Source organism: Talpa europaea (genome assembly GCF_964194135.1).
Source record: "Talpa europaea genome assembly, chromosome: 8".
NCBI lineage: Eukaryota > Metazoa > Chordata > Mammalia > Eulipotyphla > Talpidae > Talpa > Talpa europaea.
In genome coordinates, this window is record NC_140075.1 from 2,339,211 (window position 1) to 2,355,908 (window position 16,698).

The window sequence follows — 16,698 nt, forward strand, 5'->3', positions numbered from 1 at the left end:
AGTCTCCTCCCATCTCTCCATGTCCTGTGTATATGGGCACCCCTGAAACCCTGACACTCTCGGCCGCTCCTCTGCCAACCCCGGGCCCCAGATCAGCACAACGCCCAGGAGCGGATCCTCTAAGAAGACTCAGGTACATGAACATTCAAGCTCACTCCAAATTTGGCCTGTGGATCTCAGCTGCCAAGTTCCAGCAAAACAAAGGCCAGTTACAGCTTCAGGTACATATTTTGGGACCAAGTTGACATGATGGTCCCAAGTCTGTTCCTGGTCGGTGCCCATGTTCATCATCACAGCAGTAGGTGGGGGGTCCTGCGCACCCATGTTGCCATCTGAACACTGACTGCCCCTCGCCCCTGCATTGTATGTGCTGAGAGGGTGACCACTCCTGCCCATCCCAGTCATTGTCCTGCCCCGTTGTTTACTGGAGGAGCTATGGTGGTTTCTCCTGCAGCTACTTCTTACCATGGTCACATCCACACGACCCTCCTGCAGGATGAGCTCGTCCAACCCCGGGTCCTGCTGGGCCCTGTGTTTCCCTCAGACTCATGCAGGAATTAGGACACTCTGGGTCTAAGCCGGACAGTCTGTGTGTGTGACTCTCCCTGCCGGTCCCAGGGACCATGGTCCCCCTCATGCAAGTTTGTTTTTCACCCTAGGCTCTTGTGTGAGTGGGGGCATCTGGACACGGGGCAGCCCTGCCCGCTCTCCTATTCCCACCCCCCAATCTCACCCTCTTCTCCCTCTGTGGGGGTGATGGTCAAGCAGGTCTGGTGATGGAAGGATTTTTGAAATGTTGTAATATAAAATATTTGCAATACATTGGTGGGAATAATGCCAAATAATTTAATAAAAGCAAGGAAATAAATTAGGGTACTTGGTTGTTAATAATGTTGACATCTGTTGAGTGATTTATATAAAAATTTAAAATCTTAAAATAACATTTGTCATATATTTCCTCCAGGCCCTGTTTAAATACTATGATGTATTTTACAAATTCACTAACAATCCCTTAGTGATGGAGTTGGGGAAGAATCCCAAGTTCACGTCCTCAAATAGTCACACGTCCCTGCCAGCCTCATGCTAGTGTCAGAGCCATGAAGCCGTCAACATGTTGCTGTATGAGTTTTTGATTTTCTACTTTGCTCATATCTGTCATAATGTGTAGGACCAATGAATATAGCATTTTGAATTTAACAATAAATATATTTTTTTATTTGCTCTGCAATTTCTTTGATACAATCTGATTCCATTAATTTTGTTATTTTGTTTAGTATCCAAAACACACTGAGAGTGCTCATGCTAAAATTCTAGGTATGAGTCAAAAATCATCACATATCCCATACATCAAAATCTTCAAATATGATCAATGTATTAAGTCAGTATCTTTCAGCATCGTAAATTACAAGAGAATATGTTTTCTCCACTGAGACTCACCCTGGCTGACAGGGCAGTGGGACATGATGACTTGGGCCCCCTCAGCCCCAGTTGTCATGATTTACAAAGTGAAAAGTTTAACTGGGGCGCTTTCTCAATTCTAAAATGGAGCTTGAATCTGAAAACTTACAAGTGTGAGAAGATTCTCCCCTGCAAACGGGTGGGGCAGATACCTGCAGTCTGGGGGGAAGTTCCCGCTGCCATGTCCTGTCTCTCTCCTGAGGTTGTCCCTATGGCAGGACAGAGGGTCTCCCAGCCTCTCACTCCATGGTCAGGGCTCGTGGGGAGCCTCTGAGCACTCACAGGATGTTCCACCCCGTCCTGCGCCGCCTCATGGACAGAGCAGGGCCTCAGGGCTGGGCTATATGAGCTCTGGAGCTGGCGTCCAAGAGTTGGACACTGTTCACATTCCAGCCCCCAGGGACCTTCCTCCAGAGGGAAAGTGTGTGTTTACTTGACTGTGTTAATTGGAGCGTCCTGCAGTGTGTCTCAGCGAGTAATTATCACACTCTGCGTGCAGATGTGATTTTGTGTCTGGCTCATGCCTCTATGGACGTGAATAGACACATCCTCATGTCCAGGTTCCATTCCCCACCCGACGTGTCTGCCATGGTGGGCACCATCAGTCATAACAGTACTCTGAGTCCCTATATAGACAGCTGGACAGTCGCCCGTCGCCTGCCCTGTGCCCTTTACAGGATGCCCTGGGGATGGGCATGAGGGGGATGTGGAAAGGCCTGAGGCAGGAGGGAAGTGACATGGAGAAAGGCAGGAGGGAGCCAAGGGATGGAATGAGGTGGATAGACAATGGACGTCCAGCAGAAGTGAGTGACCACGGGGGTCACCAGCCCTTCGGGAAGAGAAACTTTACTCGTCTCTGAAATTGTGTATCCTGTGGTTCTTTCCCACCCCAGCCCCTGTCCCTGCACTTTTATTAGAATTGTACTTTTGTTGGGATCATTTGCTTCTAATCTTTAGGAAATAGTATTTTAGGGTTTCTGCTCATGGTGTCATATCCTTAGGTTTGCTGCATGACGGTGGTGATGTCACACATGGAAACAGGCATTTATCTGCTTGAGTTTACTCTTCTGTAGGGGGTGGAGAAGGACCTGTTTCACTCTGCTGCATGTTTCTGTCTGCTTCTCCCAGCACCATTTCCCCACTTTCCTGCTCCAGTGCCTGCTCTGGCTCCTCTGTCGTAGAGTCACTGTCCATCCTGATGAGGGTGTGTTCCTGGGCCCTTGTTATATTCCAGTGGCCTCTCTGTCTGTTTTTGTCCATGTGCCATGCTGCTTTCAATATTAGAGCTTTATTGACTGGACTAGAGTCTGGAATGTTGCCTCCACCATGCTTCCTCATTTTTGTCAGGGTTGTTTTGGCCGTTTTGGGTTTTTGTGGTTCCATATACATTTGAGCAACATTTTTTTATTATAAATTTTATTTTTATATTTCCCATAGAATTATATTCCCTTATATTGACCCCAATTCTTCCCCTCCCCAACCACCATCCCCCATATAGTGTCTCTGGTTCATATTTTTGTGTTGATTTTGATTTTCCCTTTCTTACAGTTATTCATTTTCCTGGTCCCTTATTTAAGTTTTCTAGATTCCTGCTATGAGTGAGACCATCCGGTATTTTTCTTTTTCTTTCTGGCTTATTTCACTGAGCATGATCCCTTCCAGCGCCATCCATGTTGCTGCAAATTGCATGTGTTTATCTTTTTTGAATGCTGAATAATATTCCATGGTGTATATGTACCACATCTCCTTGATCCAGTCATCTATTTTTGGGCATTTGGGTTGTTTCCAAAGCTTAGCTATTGTAAACAGTGCTGCTGTAAACATAGGGGTGCAGGTGCTCTTTGGAATGGATGTTTCTGTGTCCTTTGGGTAAATGCCTGGATGTGGAATTGCTGGATCATATGGAAGCTCTATGTTTAGTAGGTCCAGAAATCTCCACTCAGCTCTCCATAGTGGTTGGACCAGTTTTCACTCCCACCAGCAGTGAAGGAGAGTTCCTTTTTCTCCACATCCTCGCCAACATTTGTTGATGTTATTATTTTTTTTTAATATGTGCCAATCTCACTGGTGTAAGATGTTATCTCAGGGTAGTTTAGATTTACATTTCCCTGATTACAAGTGATATTGAACATTTTTTCATATGCCTGTTGGCCATTTGCATTTCCTCTTCAGAGGAGTTTCTTTTTAGCTCTTCTGCCCATTTTTGACAGGATTATTTTCTTTGTTTTTGTTGAGTCTCATCAGCTATTTGTAGATATTTTTTGATCAATGCTTTAACATTAGTGATGTGTGCAAAAAAGTTCTCCCAATCTGTGGGGTTTCTCTTTGTTTTTGTTATTGTCTCTTTTGCTGTGCAGAAGCTCTTTAATTTGACGTAGTCACAGCTGTTGATCTTCGCCTTCACTATCACTGATTTGGGTGATGTGTCTGTAAAGATGTCTTTGATGTGCATGCCATGTAGTATTTTACCTATATTTCCTTCTATGTTTATGGTTTCAGGTCTTATGTCTAGTTCTTTAATCCATTTTGAGTTGGTTTTTGTGTATGTTGTGAGGTAGTAGTGAAGCTTCTTTCTTTTGCATGGAGCCACCCAGTATTCCCAGCACCGTTTATTGAACAAACTTTCTTTGCTCCATTGCATATTCTTTGCCCCTTTGTCAAAGATTAGTTAACCATAAATCTGTGGGTTTATTTTTGGATTTTATATTTGATTCCATTGGTTTGTTTGTCTGTTTGTTTTCCAATACCATGCAGTTTTGATGATTATGGCTTTGTAGTATAGTTTAAAGTCTGGGAGTATGATACCTACTTTCCCCCCCTTTTTTTTTCAGGAGAGCTTTGGCTATTTGGGGTTTTTGGTGATTCCATTTGAATTTCATCAATAATTGTTCTATTTCTTTTAAGAATTACATTCAGATTTTTATTGGAATAGCATTGAATCTGTAGATTACTTTTGGTAGGATGGCCATTTTATTAATGTTTATTATTCCAATCCATGAGCAGGGGATGTCTTTCCATTCCTTTGTGTCTTCTTCTATTTCTTTTAACAGTGTTTTATAGTTTTCTTTGTATATGTCCTTTACCTTTTTGTTAGATTTATTTCCAAGTATTTGATTTTTTTTTTGTTTCGATAATAAAAGGGAGGTTTTTTTTTTTTTGATTTCTTCTTCAGATTTATTGTTTGTGTATAGGAAGGCTACTGACTTTTGAGTGTTGATTTTGTATCCTGCCACTTTACTGAAATGATTGATGAGTTGAATTATTTTTTCTGTGGTGTTTTTGGGGTTCTCTATGTATATTATCATATCATCTGCAAATAGTGATAATTTGACTTCTTCTTTTCCTATTTGGATTCCTTGTATGTCTTTCTCTTGTCTTATTGCTCTGGCTAGGACTTCCAGTATTATATTGAAAAGCAGTGGTGAGAGTGGACATCCTTGTCTTGTTCCAGGACTTAATGGTAGTGCTTTCAGCTTTTCACCATTGAGAATGATACTGGTTGTTGGCTTGTAATAGATGGCCCTTATGATGTTGATGTATGTTCCTTGTATCCCAAGAATTTCAAGTGTTTTTGTCGTGAATGGGTGTTGTACTTTGTTGAAAGCTTTCTCTGCATCTGTTGATAATATATGGATTTTATATTTCTTTTTGTTAATGTGTTGGATAACATTGATTGATTTTCAGATGTTGAACTAACCTTGTGTTCCTGGAATGAATCATACTTGGTTGTGGTGAATTATCTTATGGATACATTGTTGGATTCTGATAGCTAAAATTTTATTGAGGATTTTTGCATCAGTGTTCATTAGGGAGATTGGCCTGAAGTTTTCTTTTTTTGTGTTGTCCTTGTTCAGTTTCGGTATTAGTGTAATGTTGGCTTCATAGAACGTGTTTGGTATTGTCCCTTCCTTCTTAATTTTTTGGAGGAGTTTGCTAAGGATAGGCACTAATTTGTCTCTGAATGTTTGGTAGAATTCATTTGTAAATCCATCAGGTCCTGGGCTTTTGTTTTGGGGAGGTTTTTGATTACCATTTCAATTATGCTGCTTGTAATTTGTCTGTTTAGGTGTTCTATTTCTTCTTTATCTGGCTTCTGGTGATTGTAGAGTTGTAGGTTTTTCCATATCCTCATGATTGTTGAACTTGTTTCTATATAACTGTTAATAGTAGTTTCTGATAATTCTTTTTATTTCTGCGGTGTCCGTTGTGATTTCTCCTCTTACATTTACGATACTGTTTATTTTTGCTTTCTCCTTTTTTTCCTTTGTGCACCTTGCGAGGGGTTTGTCTATTTTATTTATTTTTTTGAAGAACCAGCTCTTGGTTTCATTGATATTTTGGATTTTTTTTGTTTGTTTTATTTTGTTTTGTTTCTATTTCATTTATATCTGCTTTGGTTTTTATTATTTCTTTTCTTCTTTTTTTTTTGTTGTTGTTTTTCTAAATCTTTGAGCTTCGAGATTAGTTTGTTTCTTTGAGTTCCTTCTTGTTTCTTGATGTGAGCCTCTATTGCTATATATTTTCCTCTTATTACTGATTTTGCTGCATCCCATACATTTAGCAAATTGGTGTCCTCCTTGTCATTCAATTCAAATAATTTTTTTTTCTTCTTTGATCTCCTCATTTGTCCAGTGGTCTGCCAGTACTGTGGTTTTCAATCTCCATGAGGCAGGAGAGTTTCTTGCCTTCTTTTTATGGTTTATTTCTAGTTTGATGCCTTCATGGTCAGAAAAGATGGTTGGTATGATTTCAATCTTGGTGTATCTGTTGATGCTTACCTTGTATCCCAGTATGTGATCGATCCTGGTGAATGATCCGTGTGCACTTGACAAAATTGTGTACTCAGAATTTCTTGGGTTTAGTGTTCTATAGATGTCTGTTAAGCCCAAGCACTCTAGATCCTTATTTAGAGCTTTAGTGTTATTACATAATTTTTTATCTAGTTGATCTATCCATTGTTGACAGTGGTCTACACCTATGTATGTGTTTCTCTGATGTCTGTTTTCAGAGATGACAATAGTTGTCTGATATATTTTGGTGCTCCTTCATTTGGTGAATATATTTTAATGAGTGTTATTTCTTCTTGAAATATTGTCCCCTTCATCATAACGTAGTTACTGTTGGGGTCTCTTTTTATATTTTTGAGTTTGAAATCTATTTTATCTGATAAAAGTATAGCTGTTCCTGTTTTCTTTTTTGGTCCATTTGCTTGTAGGATTGTTCTCCATCCTTTAACTTTGAGTCTATTTTTATCTTTTGTAGCTAAATGTGTTTCCTGGAGACAGCAAAATATTGGGTATTGTTTCTTAATCCAGCCTGAGACTCTGTGTCTTTTTATTGAAGAGTTTATTCGGTTTAAATTTAGAGTTAATATTGATATGTTTGCATCTGTATTTGTAATTGTGTTTGTCTTTCCTTTGATTTTATTTATTTTTCTTTTAATAACTTTTTTTTTGGCCTTCTTTCACTGTTATTCATCCATCTGAGGTTCTAGCTTTGGGACTCCTTGTAGTATTTTTTGGAGTGGGGGTTTAGTCGTAATGAAATTCCAGAGTTTTTTTTTTTTTTTTTTGTCTGGGAAGGTCCTTATTCTTTCTTCATAGAGGAAGGAGAGCTTTGCAGGATAGAGTATTCTTGGTTGGCATCTGTTTTCTTGGAGTCTGTTGAGTATGTCCCTCCACTCTCTCCTTGCCCATAGTGTTTCTTCGGAGAAGTCTCATGTCAGTCTGATTGGTTTTCCTTTGACTGTTATCTGTTTCTTCCCTCTTGTCAGCTACATAATTTTTTTCCTTGTCCTGGATTCTTGGGAGATTTACTATTATGTGTCTTGCTGTAGGTTCCTTTGGTTGTGGAAGTTTGGTGTTCTTACTTCTTGTATATCAATTTTCAGCTCCTTTTTCACGTTTCAGAAGTTATCTTCTATTATCTCCTTGAATATTTTCTCTGTTCCTACATCTCTCTCCTCTCCTTCTGAGATTCCTATAATTCTTATATTTCCTTTCCTCATAGAGTCAGATAGTTCCCAAAGTCTTTCTTCGGTCTTTTTCCTTCGTACTTCTCTTTCGTTTTCTGTTTTGGTTCTTTTTATTTCTGTGTCTTCAAGAGTACTTATTTGTTCTTCCATTTCATCTATTCTGCTTTCATTGCTTTTCACAGAGTTCTTTAGTGCCTCCTTTAATTATTTGATCTCCTGCATTTCTTTTACATCCCTCTTTAGGGACTCAATTTCATTCTTGTGTTCATTGATTATTTTTCCCTTATCATTGTTTATCTTTATGATTTCTGTCATTTTTTTAATCATGGCAATTTAAATTCTCTTTCTAGAAGGGTCAGACGTTCTTCCAAGTTACTGTTGTTGCAATCTGGGTGGTGGTTTTCTTTTTGTGGTGTGTTTTTTTCCTGAGGAGTTGCTGGGTTGCATGTGGTTTTTCTACTCCCTACTGCCTGTTTTCTAATTTGCCATATGCATTGGGACACTGTGTTTCTGGTAATGGCCAGCATCTCGGGAGAAATTCCCAGCTCACCTCTGGCTCTTCCAGGAGATTTCTGTTGCTTTCAAGAAGGCTTTACGGAAGAAAGGTCCCTGTTCTAAAAAGGTGATGCAGGTTCGCACTCCTCTGTGTGCCCCTCTGCCCTGGCGGTGTGTTTCCGCTCCCCCTCTGGGCTGGAACTACTGGCCAGAAGGGGCCTTTCATGGGTGAACTTCCCAACTCACCTCTGGTTCCACCGGGAGCCTTCTGCCAGTTTCAAGCAATCTTTACTGAAGAAATGTCCCTGTACTAATGTGGCAATATGGGGACACACTCCCTGCACACCCAGTCTGCCCTGGTGGTGGGTTCCCTTTCCTCCTCTAGGGTTGGACTGCAGGCCAGAAGGGGCCTGGAATGGATAAACTTTGAACAGTTTTTTTTTTTTTATCTTTAGAAAATGCCATTGAAGTTTTTATTGGGATTGCATTGAAACTGTAAATTGCTTTGGGTCAGATGCACATTTGGTATGTTGATTCTGACAAGCCAAGGGCAGGGAATATCTTTCCATTTCTCTGTCTTTTCTAGTTCTGTTAACAATATCTTACTCTTTTCTTGGCATCTTTACCTCCTTTGTTATGTTTACTCCATGGTACTTCGTCTCATGATTATATGTGGGATTGTTTTCTTAACTTCTTTTCTAGTTAATTTTGTGCATATAGAAGGCAATTGATTTTTCTGTGTTTTTTTTAAGGTTGGTTTATTTATTAAGTTAACACAAGTTGACAATATTGTGTTTATTTATTTATTTATTTATTTATTTGTTTGTTTGTTTATTTGTTTATTTATTTATTTATTTATACAAGCACTGGGTAGAGTCAGGCGCACAGGATGGTGAGAGAACTCACCAGAGCCATAATGGGGAACAGTAAAGGCAGACTGACAAAGTACACTGCTGAGGGGAGCAGCAGCTGGCAGGAGAGGTCTGCGTGCTATGAGGGATCCTCGTCGGCGGCCAGGGATTGAACCACCACTATGGAGGCTGCAAGCAGCTTTGCAGCCCAGCAGTCAACTGCTGCACCACCTGGGAGGCCCTGTGTGTTGATTTTTTATACTTTCAACTACAGTGAAGTGGCTTATTATTTTAATTTGTTTTTCAGTGGAATCTTTTGTTTTCTTAGTGTATATTACATTGTCCACAACAGCTTTAATTGTGCTGAAATGTTTAAATCCATACAACTGAGAGACATTTAATGTTTTATTATTTTAAACATTTTAATTATGTTACACAAAACTGACAAATTGTAGGCAATGAATAGTCTCAGTATATGTTTATAATAGTCTGATTCAGCTTCTTCATTCAACATGTGTATTGAATTCTCATTATCCCATAACCTTCTCTTGATATCCCATAACTTTATTTTATTGACCTGTAAACTATGACAGTAGCTAGAATTAATAATAAGAATGTTATCTATCATTAGAAAAAATAAAAATGCCAATGATTTAAAAGAACAGCAGCAAGTGGTCAACCCAGAAGTTCAAAGATGGAGATGTTGCCATCTTTTAACCATTCCTGGCTGCCTCCAAACTGACATTGTGCCCACATGGGCCTTACCTGGGCTTAAGGCAAGGTCAGCCTGATTAGCACCCTCAGAGTGTGAATGTCTGAGAATGAGTTAAATGTCTGATATCCAGTTGGAACTGCATATTATCATGAAATATTTTGGTGTGAAATTTTCATGTTTATGATATGTAAATCCGATGAGGTTTCACTTTTGAACTACTCCACATGGAAACGCAAACACTCTGAGAACCCCATAATAATGTGGCCAAAAGGACATTGTCCTCAAATTCCCAGAAATTCTAGGAAATTAAAAATATGGGGATAAACACACAAGGAATGCGTGGCATGATGTTGTGAGCGCCCTTCCTCAACTATCTCCGGAAATATTAGAATATTGCATAGTCCACTAGCTAGTATTTTTTTTTAACCATTATAGCTTCCAAATTTCCTTTATTGTTTCTTGAAAAACACTACTCACTATTTTAGTAAATTATTAGTAATTATACTGCACATGAAATTACAGCTTTCACAGCCACTGTCTTATATCTGGTGTCCACTGTGCGCTGAGTATGTTTATGGTAAAAGCCAGTGGCACCCACACCAGAGCCTCCAGGAGGGTCTCTACCCCGTCATGTGTGGGTCCTTGTCCAAAGAAGGTCATGACCACTCAGTTTCCAACTTGGGCCCTCAGGCCTTCCTTATGCCCGGAAGGCATTACTCACCAAGTACAGGGGCCATTATCCCACCCATAGCCCCTATCCCCAAATGTGACCACAAGAGTCAGTAACATGAAAGGGGAATTACCTTAGATACTGGAGATGCTGCCCCAGTGAGCGATCCTCTGCTGGTGACTGAGATGAAACCCAACCATCGCCCCTCGGCCAAGAGCACAGAAATGGAGAACAGCAGACAAATGCTGAAGTTAGGTGACCATCATTGTACAGAGAATATCAAAGTGCAACTAAGTGTTATAAAGAGCAACAATCAATGCTAATTGAGTGAATGAGCAGAAGAATATATGAAATCATGGTAAATATATCTTAAAAATGAGCATATATATTTAAATTATACAATGAAATTATATAAAAGAATATGAAGGGGACAATAATGTGAAAATTTAAAATAAATGTCTCATAATAGAGTCGTGAACTAATCTTCTCGATTACATTTTGGTGAGTCTCGCCTTCATCAGTCTCCCTATGGCTGAATTCATGGCTAGTTTCCTCAGACTGTATATGATGGGAATAAAGGTGGCAGGAACCATCGTGTAGAACATAGAAATGACCAGGTCAGACATCGACGGAGTCTCTGAGGTTGGCTTCAGATAAGCAAAGAATCCAGTGGAGACAAACAGCACCACAACCAGCAGGTGGGGAAGGCAGGTGGAGTGGACTTTGTCCTTCCCTTCTGTAGATGGGATCTTCCTGACAGCAGAGAAGATGTGGACATAGGAAATGACGATGGAAATGATAAATGGAATCTGTCACTACACTAGTGAGAATAGGGCAAGTTTGTTGATTAAATTTCCTGAGCAAGAAGTAGCCAATAACTGGGGGATGTCACAGAAGAACTGGTGGACCATGTTGGACCCACAGTAGGACAAGGAGAAGGTTCCAGCTGTGAACATCACAGCATGGAGACCTCCACCCAGCCAGGACACAGCTGTGAGCTGCACACACCTCTCCATGCACATGATGACCTCATAGTGCAGCGGGTGGCAGATGGCAGCATAGCGGTCATAGCTCATCACCACAAGGATCTGAAACTCTGCAGACCTTGAAAGAATCAGCACAAAGACCTGGAGGACACAGCCTGGGAAGGAGATGGAGCTGCTGTGCCTCAGAGAGTTGGCATGGACTTGGGGACCATGGCTGAGATGAGGCAGAGGTCCGAAAAGGACAGACTTCGCAGGAAGAATTTCATGGGGGTGTGCAGGTGCCGGTCCAGGGTGGTGATGAGGACGATGAACCCGTTCCCCAGCAGGGTGCACAGGTAGACCAGGGAGAAGAGCAGCAGGTGCAAGAAGCCCATCGTGCCCTGGGTGGGGAACCCAAGGAGGACAAATTCTATCATAATGGTCAGATTGGTCACCCCTGGAACCATCATCTATGTAAAAACATCGAGCTGAATAAAACATTACAACTACAAGGACAGTCACAAGCATGTCCCAGTGGTCACACTGAGGCTGTGGAGTGGAGCAGCTCCATGTCTCTCACTCTGTTGAGCCTTTTGCATTCAGCTCCAGAAACACGTCTTTATCATACTCGATCTGGGATTGGGAAGGACGGACATTTTGGTGATCATAGGATTCTGCTCTGGTTGATCTCATAGCCAGACTAACAGCCACTCCCCACCACCCCAGTCCTGTTGCTCCCGCCTTCTGCCCAGGCCCCATCGTCTCTGCCCAGCACACCTCCCGGAGGTTGTCCAGGGCACATCTACAGTGGACACGTGACCATGCCCAGCCCCTCCCCACCCTGGAGAGCCTGTCCCTGCTCCTCCAGCACAGCCCTGGTTGTGGAGGCCCCATGGGGACAGGTGTGCTGGGAGATGGGGTGTGCGGGTCCCTGTTTTCTTGCCCCCAGGACCCGACACTGTCCTGGAACTGAATGATCTGGGCTCGGCGTCCTCGTGTGGAGTGTCCTGATGCCTCCTCTGTCAGATTCCTGCCCCTGTGCCCTCACTGCTGCCTCCTGGTCCATCCCCTTGTCTCCTCTGGGAGGTGTGCTGGGCAGAGACGCTGGAGACTGGCAGGACGGGGAACCGTGGGAATTGGGCAAGGAGCGTATCGTGAGAGCTCTGTTGAGATTTTTCACAAAAACGAGATTCCAATTTGTTCAAGTTTTATAGGAGACATGAAATTTTCAGTTTTCATCAATTTTCAGGACTTATGTGGAGAATATAATAATGACATATTCACATGAGGTGATAATAAAAGGGTTGAATGAACAGCAGGCATAGATGCTATTAGTGTCCATAGAACTGGAAGGAATAATTATGTAGAAAAAAACATTCAGTTATTATCCTGTATTGATAACCATTCTATTTTCAGTATTGGAATAATTAAGATTTTGTTTCTCTTTCCTCTTTTACACAGATGATGGCTCCAGGGGTGACCAATCTCACAGCTGTGATAGAATTTGTCCTCCTGGGGTTCCCCTCCCAGAGGACCATGGGCTTCCTGCACCCGCTGCTCTTCTCCCTGGTCTACCTGTGTGCCCTGCTGGGGAACGGGCCCATCATCCTCATCACCACCCTGGACCAGCACCTCCACACCCCCATGTACTTCTTCCTGAAGAGTCTGTCCTTCATGGACCTCTGCCTCATCTCAGCCACGGTCCCCAAGTCCATTGCCAACTCTCTGAGGCACAGCAGCTCCAACTCCTTCCCGGGCTGTGTCCTCAAGTTCTTTGTGCTGGTTATTTTAGCAATTGTGGAGCTTCACCTGCTCACAGTGCTGAGCCTTGACCGCTATGCTGCCATCTGCCACCCGCTGAACTATGAGGTCATCATGAGCAGGGACAGGTGTGTGCAGCTGACAGCTATGTCCTGGCTGGGTGGGGGTCTCTATGCTGTCATGCACACAGCTGGAACCTTCTTATCCTATTGCGGGTCCAACCTGTTCCACCACTTCTTCTGTGACATCCCCCCATTATTGGTTATTTCCTGCTCAGGAAACTTTATGAACAAATATGCCCCCATTATCATTAGAGTGGTGTTGATTATCTGCTGTTTCATTTTCATCATCATTTCCTATGTCCACGTCTACTCAGCTGTCAGGAAGATCCCATCCACAGAAGGGAAGGCAAAAGCCTACTCCACCTGCCTTCCCCACCTGCTGGATGTGGTGCTGTTTGTTTCCACTGGAAGCTTTGCTTATCTGAAGCCGACCTCAGAGACCCCGTCCATGTCTGATCTGGTCATTTCTATGTTCTACACGATGGTGCCCCCCACCTTTAATCCCATCATATACAGTCTGAGGAACCAAGCCTTGAAGACGGCTGTGGGGAGACTGATGAAGGGCCAATACTGAAAGATGTGAGATATCACAATCTACAACTGTAAAATCTCATTAATTCAGCTTTCCCCCCCTAACTCTTACATGTCATCATTTATAAGCATAGATTTCACATTAGGATTATTCCCTTGTCACAAATTCATATTCTCATAATCCTCACTATACTCCGGTTCCCAAAATTGCTGCAATCTTTCCCCCAAGCCCTCCTTGTGTGATGTTCATAAACTTAATCCAGCTCATGGTTTAAAAGTTGTATTTGGTGAAGAAAGAATGTTCTAGAACACACATTCACCACCATTTATGTAACGTGAGCAGTGGTAAAAGGGTCTGTCCTCAGGACCACATGGCCACGGGATCCCAGTCCTGAGGCTCGGTTCCCACAGGCTGTCTGTGTCTCCACTGAGGGCCTTGTCCTTGTGATGGCAGGGGAGAGGTTGAGTGGAACCCCGTTCCTCACGATTCCTCACAGGGTGTCTCCTCTAGGAGAAGTTCCTGTTCCTGCTCAAAGGACAAAGGGAAACCACACCTGACTCTGCCAGATGTGGAAGGATGGAAGCTTCCTTGGTTAGTAGGAATCTATGAGTAAAACCTGGAATGGATGGAATGTTAATTTATGTGATGCCTGTTTGGATGCCAACGTGACTGCACCCCCTCAATGTGGTGTTTTCAAAAGTAAAGTTATATGAATTATCTTTGGAGAACTGCATTTCTACTTAAAAGTTTATAATCTGTAACTTATCATTGTGTTGATTTTTAGGTTCCCTTACTTTTCCAGATTGTATCTTGATCCTCTACCAGGTCTTCTCCACCTTCCTATAGATTGCACTTAATTTCACTTTTCTTCCACTTGGGAACTGTGTTATTATTTTGTTATGCAAACTAAAGCATGGCATATTTGCAATTTTTAATGTAATTCTACACATCTGCACTACACTTCAGAAGATATCACTCTTGTTTTCCTAACACTGAGAACGTGAGCTGGGGTGACGTGCCTCCTCTCCGCGAGCAGGTCACTGTGTCTCCAAACTCTCCTGACCAAACACTGCAAACTCTCCTGTGTCTCCACATTTGGTCCATGAAAACATTTATGATAATAAAATGTAGTTAATCACAAGACATGACTCGTCCATTCAAATTTCAGAATGAAACCTGAGCTAAAAAATCCCTCAAAGTAATACTCATTTTAGTGATAGCATGAGGTCACAGTCCCCATCCCCTGGGAATATGACATCATTCCCTGGTCAGATTTATGTGGATGAATTTTCTATTTTTCCTTGAATAAATCCAGTCAGTGTGTGTTGAGAAGGGATTTTACCATGAGTGTTTCATCCCAACATCACAATAATTTGTTATATGTTCTCATCAAGGAGGACACTCATTTAGACATTTTACTATTTTCACCATGGGTCACTTTTCACTCCCCCACATGCACCAGTGTCCACTAAGAATCTACTAAATGCCCTGCAGTGCCTGCCCCTTCCGTCCACACTCCTACTCTCCTCCCCTGTTCTGTCTGGTAAATAGAATTTTTTTTACTCAGTCGAACATTTCCTTTTGCTGTTTGCCACTACAATTTTTAATTATTGACTTTTTATATTATAATCCACAGATGAGTGAGACCAGCCAATATCTTTCACTTTATGACTTATTTATCTAGCATATATACCACAAGGTGCACTTTTGGTCCCTAAGGACACTAGTTCACCTTTTTAATAGTTGTATAGCATTACATTGAGAGTGGATCCACATTCTTTATTCACTATTCTGTCCACGGTACTTAGGTTGGGGCCACAGCTGGCAATGGTGGACGGGGCTGCTGTAAACCCATGTATACGTGGTCTGCACTGTAGAGTCTGCACATCTGGGACAAATACCCGGATGAGGTTGCTCCATCCTGTGGTTGTCCTGTTGTTATTGTCTCCACGCCATTCCCAGGATAGGTGAAAGGCCTTATCTCTCCCTCCCTCACCTTTTTGCTCTGTCCAGTCTCTTGATTGGTCCCTTCTCACAGGTGACAACAGTTTGGATTTCTATTTTCCTTATTATTAGAACAATTTGGAATGGGTTAAAAATTTGCATTAAACAAAACCTTAAAATACCAGAAGGAACACGCAGGTGCTGCCCACTGCACAATCACCCCATAGATGAGTTTGGGGACAACGCGCCAAGGACCAGGGAAGAAGAGCACATAGGAACAAGTGGCCCCCCACACTAGAGAGCATCTGTGCCTCAGAAAAGCCATCCCCAAAATGGGCCCCTGCACTGGGAGAATATTGTGCACATCACACATCTGAAAAGGGGAGTGTCCAAAGTACACAAAACCTACAAACCCAGCAACAGAAAGAGACACCCCAATACAACACGGCCTCAGACCCCCAGAGACATTTTCCTCGGGTAGGTGAGGAGCCCACAGCTTCTCACACTTTTTATTCAGGTTGAAACCATACGCACTACAGAGCACGTCCACCTGCCTCACACGTGAAGCCACTTGAATATCCCTGAGAGAGTCATAGATAGCGGCGCGTGTTGCCTAAGATCTCCTGGATTCCTGATGCATCCTTTTGATTTCATTATTGACATAATCTAATTATCCTAAATTAATATTGTCAGGTGATTTCCTGGGGCGTCTGACTATTTCAAATTTATCCTTTTCATCCATCCCACTTGCTGCCCCGCTGTCCCCGCTTAGAGGCATCCAGGGCAGGCAGAGCACCTGAGTCTGTTTTCTGCAACTGACTCATGGGCACCCGGGGCTGAACGTTGCTCAGTCGGGACAGACGGGAAGGACAGACATTCCCTCATTGGCTGAGACACGACAATAGTCTTGGTGACTACACAGGTTTCCCCGAGACCCCAGCGACAGCTCCCCAGAAGGCAAGGCCAAAGCCTACTCCACCTGCCTTCCCCACCTGCAGGTTGTGGTGCTGTTTCTCTCTACTGCATTCTTTGATTATCTGAAGCCAACCTCAGGGACCCCGTCCATATCTGACCTGGTCATTTCTATGTTGTATACAGTGGTGCCCCCCACCTTTAACCCCGTCATGTACAGTCTGAGGAACCAAGCCTTGAAGTCGGCTGTGGGGAGACTGATGAAGGGGAGACACACCTAAATGTAATAGGGAAGATGACTTCATGACTCCATTATGAGACACATATTTTAAAATTTCACATAATACTGGCCTTTATGT